This window comes from Mus pahari, chromosome 11 (assembly GCF_900095145.1).
Source record: "Mus pahari chromosome 11, PAHARI_EIJ_v1.1, whole genome shotgun sequence".
Taxonomy (NCBI): domain Eukaryota; kingdom Metazoa; phylum Chordata; class Mammalia; order Rodentia; family Muridae; genus Mus; species Mus pahari.
In genome coordinates, this window is record NC_034600.1 from 71,175,622 (window position 1) to 71,180,530 (window position 4,909).

Below are 4,909 nucleotides of genomic sequence, written 5' to 3' on the forward strand. Positions count from 1 at the left end.
AGTAAAGAACATCCTGCCATGGCCTCTGCATCAGCTCCTGCTTTCTGACCTGTTTGAGTTCCAGTCCTGCATCCTTGGGTGATCTACAGCAGTATGGAAATGTAAGCGGAATAAACCCTTTCCTCCCCAACTTGCTTCTTGGTCATGATGTTTGTGCAGGAATAGAAACCCTGACTAAGACAGTGGTATTGCTGGGTCTTCAGGTAGATCTATTTCTAATTTTCTGGGGAACCTCCAGATTGATTTCCAGAGTGGTTGCACCAGTTTCCAGTCCCACCAGCAATGGAGGATAGTTCCTCTTTCTCCACAGCCTTTCCAACATATGTTGTCACCTGTGGTTTTCATCTTAGCCATTCTGATTGGTGTAAGGTGGAATCTCAGGGTCGTTTTGATTTGCATTTCTTTGATAACTAAGGATTTTGATCATTTCTTTAGGTGTTTCTCAGTCATTTGAGATTCTGCACCTCCATCAGGAAGACAGGACATCAAGTAAGGGATGTGGTTGCCATCCCACAATTACACCTCTGGCCCATAATTGTTTCTGTCTGAAACAATTACAGAAATGGAAATGGAGAGAAGCCTGATGAAAAGAAGTTCCAACAATAGGTCTGAAGTGGGATCCAGCTCAAGGGGAGGTCCCAAGGCCTGACACTATTTCTGAGGCTAAGGAATGCTCACAGAAAGGGATCTATCATGACTGCCCATGGAAAGACCCAACAAGCAGCCAAAAGAGTCAGATGCAGCTATTTGCACCCAACCAATGGACTGTAGAATCCCTATTGCTGAATTAGGGGAATGCTGGAAGAAGCTGAGGAGGAAGGCAACCCTGTAGGACAACCATCAGTCTCAATTAACCTGGACTTCTGAGATCTCTCAGATACTGGACAACCAAGCAGGCAGCCTACACCAGCTGATATGAGGCCCCCAACACATATACATTAGAGGGCTGCCTGGTCTGTGTTCATTCAGAGATGATGCACCTAACCCTCAAGAGACTGGAGGCCCCAGGGAGTTGTAGAGGTCTGGTGGGGGCATCTATGTGGAGATGGGGTGGGGTTGGGAGGAGGTGTGGGATGAGGAGCAGTCAGAGGGTGGATAGGGAGGGGTGGGGAATGGAATATGGAGTATAAAAAATGAAGTACGAATAAAATAAAATTAAAAATGTATATATGAGAACATCAGCTTTCCCAGCTTTAGGAGATTTGATCCATGAGTCCAGGCACTTGTCTCCCCCGTTTTTCAGCCTGTGGTGATGGAGAGTGAATGGTAGGGTTAAGCCTCTCATCTCAGGCTGGCTGTGGAGGAGAAAGGGGAGCAGTGGGAGGGAGGAAGAGTGGGATGAAGGGAGACAGACATGCATACAGAGAGAGAGAGAGAGAGAGAGAGAGAGAGAGAGAGAGAGAGAGAGAGACAGACAGACAGACAGACAGACAGACAGACGGACAGACAGATGGACAGACAGAGACACAGAGGCAGAAAGAGACAAAGTCAGAGAGAGAAACAGAGACAGAGACAGGGAGACAGGGAGACAGGGAGACAGGGAGACAGGGAGTCAGGCAGACAGAAAATGAATTACCATTAGGGTGATCAGTGCCAAAGAACAAAATATTTTCTTCAAGGTAGGACCCCACTGATATACTTCCTTCCTCCTTGCTTACTTACCCATCTATATTTTTCTGCCATCTCCAAATTGTCTATTAACATAAAACTACCCTTCAATTAAATCCTCCATGAGGTTATTAACCACTGTAGAACATCTCCAACTCTGAAACCTGCTACAGCAAATACCAAGCCTTCAACCCATGATCTTTGAGATACATTCCAGACCCAAACTATAGCACTCTCTAAACAGAAAATGCCAGTAAAGATGCTGGCACCTGGGGAAAGTTCCTGGTCCAGGAGTATAAAACTTGAGCATACTATGCCAAAATAATCGGTCTTGACACGTCTTGCCTTTTAGGCCTCCTCTGGGAACTCTCCTGATTCCAGCCTCCACTCCTATTCAATCAGATTAAATTTTAGCATTCCTGAGCTCCACACAAACTGTAATTTTAGTTACCTCCCAGCTACACGGTAATAGTTGAGGTCATGGATAGTTTTGGCAGGGGAGAGGAGGTATGGGGGTGAGGGGTGTAGGCTTCATTGAAATCATGACAGAGTTTGGGGACTTGAAAATATGCAATCAGAATAGGGAAAATATACAGTTTGTGTTTTCCAGCTTGTATTTGATCCCAATTTTAGTATCTGAGTAGGTTTAATTTCTTTTTTTTTTTTCTTCTCTGCTAGTTCCATTTTCCCCTGTGATGTCTCATTACTCAGTAACAAGAAAACACATAAATAACCAGGACCTTCAGTACAACCTCCTAAGCCAGTTACTCAGGCTTTGGTTACAGCAAGATCAAATGGTAATGTTTCATCGAGTGTGTGTGGGTTGAGAAGAGTGCTTGGGTTCCCATTTTCTAGGGCACTCAATTTTCCTCCCTGCCTTCTTCCATCTCTGTGCTTGCCTTGATCTATCCATTTTATACCCACCAATCAAAGCAATGTATCTCCAGACTGAAGAAAGGATGATCAGAATGTTTGAAGGGATCTGGACTTTGGGGACCAAGACAGTTTGGAAAGCATATACTCTTAGTATGGGGAAAGAGGAACATAAGAAAATCCACCCAGAAATAGATTCTTGAGCAAGGACTTTATACCAGGCAGATCATTTCACTTAACCTCGCCCACACCTTGAGCCAGGTCATCACTATTTCAGAGGCAGAAAGATGAGGCTCAGAGAAATGACCTCAGCACACACAGCTAAGTAGCTGTCCACTGGTCCTAGTATAGCTACCAAACAAGTTACGAAATGCTTGCAGGTGAAAATATGTTTAACCAATCATAAGAGGCATAAAGAGGCAGCTGTGGATGCATGTAATCCTCATGGGTTCACAGGCCAAAATCAAGCCCTTAGCCCAGGAATTCCACATCTCTCAGTCTGAAATACACATCCTGTTTTTCTGCAAGAATTCTCCCACCCACTACTTCCTCCTAGACAAACTTCTCTCTAAAGACAGAACCCTTTGCACATCCACACATTCTTGGGTTCTGTGATCTAGCAATCCTACCTGTATGACTTTGTCTCTGGAATGACTCTCTGGGACACAAGACTTCCAGAAGCTAGTTCTTATGACTGTTCCATGCCCTTCATTTAGGAACAACAATATAAACTAGCCAGTACCCCCAGAGCTCCCAGGGACTAAACCACCAACAAAAGAGTACACATGGTGGGACCCATGGCTACAGCTGCATATGTAGCAGAGAATGGCCTAGTCAGTCATCAATGGGAGGAGAGTCCCTTGGTCCTGTGAAGATTCTATACACCAATGTAGGGGAATGCCAGGCCAGGAAGCAGGAGTGGGTGGGTTGGTAAGCAGGGGGAGAGGAAGGGGATGGGGGATTTTCAGAGGTGAAATCAGGAAAGGGGATAACATTTGAAATGTAAATAAAGAAAATATATAATAAAAACAAAAGAACAGAAAATGCCTACTTTTGTAAGATTTCAGTGAGATATCATTTTAAAATATCAAATATTTCTGAAAGTTTTATGTTCATAACAAAATAGATACCCCTAGAACTACTTTCAGGACTGAACTTTCAGAAGTTATAGTCATGGTTTCTAGCTTTCAGTGTGCTAAGTTATGGCTGAGTCAACGGGGGGACACCTTTGTCCTGGGGATGGAAACAATTTCACAAGGCACAGGAAGCAAAATCCAAAAAGAATAGAAGAGAAAAAGAAGAAGAAAAGAACAAAGCCTGCCACTAATTGGTTTCACTCTATGACCTTGACCAAATCATCTTCCTGTCTTTCTGTTCTTTCCATGGCATAAAACCCCATCCTAGTGACCTCAGAAAGCTATGTCACCAAATGAAATAGTAGCTGTGGAAGAGTTTTGAAAACGCATTATGTACAAGGAGTATTACATATTCTATAAACAAACACTGATTCCATTAAGCTAAGCACTGAGTCACTAAGACTGGCAATGAAGCAAATGGGGAACAAGGAAAAAAAAATAAACCATGGAAAATCTGGATGCTGAGTCATTCTCCTTGAGCCTCGTGACATTTGGGTAGGCCTTTGAAGGTGACAGGCAGGAAGGCATGCCAGGTGAGCTACAGAAGAAAGGGGGTGAGGTGGGGTTGTTTTTAATGTCTGGAAAATTACTCAGGTGTAGCAGATGAATGAAGAAAGGAAATTTTTTGACAGGTAAGGACAGCCCGTCAGTATCAATGTGGATGGATCATTCACTCACTCAGGAAACTTTGCCAGCATTCAACACCCACTCTGTGCAAGAAAAAAAAAATGCTGTGGGTGATTTGAGTTCTATGACATAATTCTTGTCCTTGTCAAAGAAATAACAAAATCTAATAAAAAGCCAGGCTAAACGAATGTCATAAGTGAAGAGTGGCAATCGGTCTCTACATGTATCTACAATGTCTGTATTTATTGAACATTTGAAAAAGCACCCCATGAAAGTCTGTAGGGCGTGTCTTCCCAATATTTGGGAAGAATTTGATGTTTCATCTCAAGGAAGGTTGTGTGAGGCTGTGAACCAGATACTCATCTGTGTTGTACATGTCTAGTGGTTCATGAAGATCATGAGTTCTAGGCATGTGAGTTGGTTACTGACATATTTCATGTTAGTCTAAGTCATGTTATGACTTAGAGTCTATTTTTTTGTCTGCTCATCTAAATTACCTGATCACTAACCCTCTAATTAATCCACATGTGGTCCTAATATTTCATTTTTCAATATTCTTATCTCCTTGTACAAAGCTCAAGTCTAAGTGGATCAAAGACCTCCACATAAAACCAGAGACACTGAAATTGATAGAGGAGAAAATGGGGAAAAACCTTGAAGATATG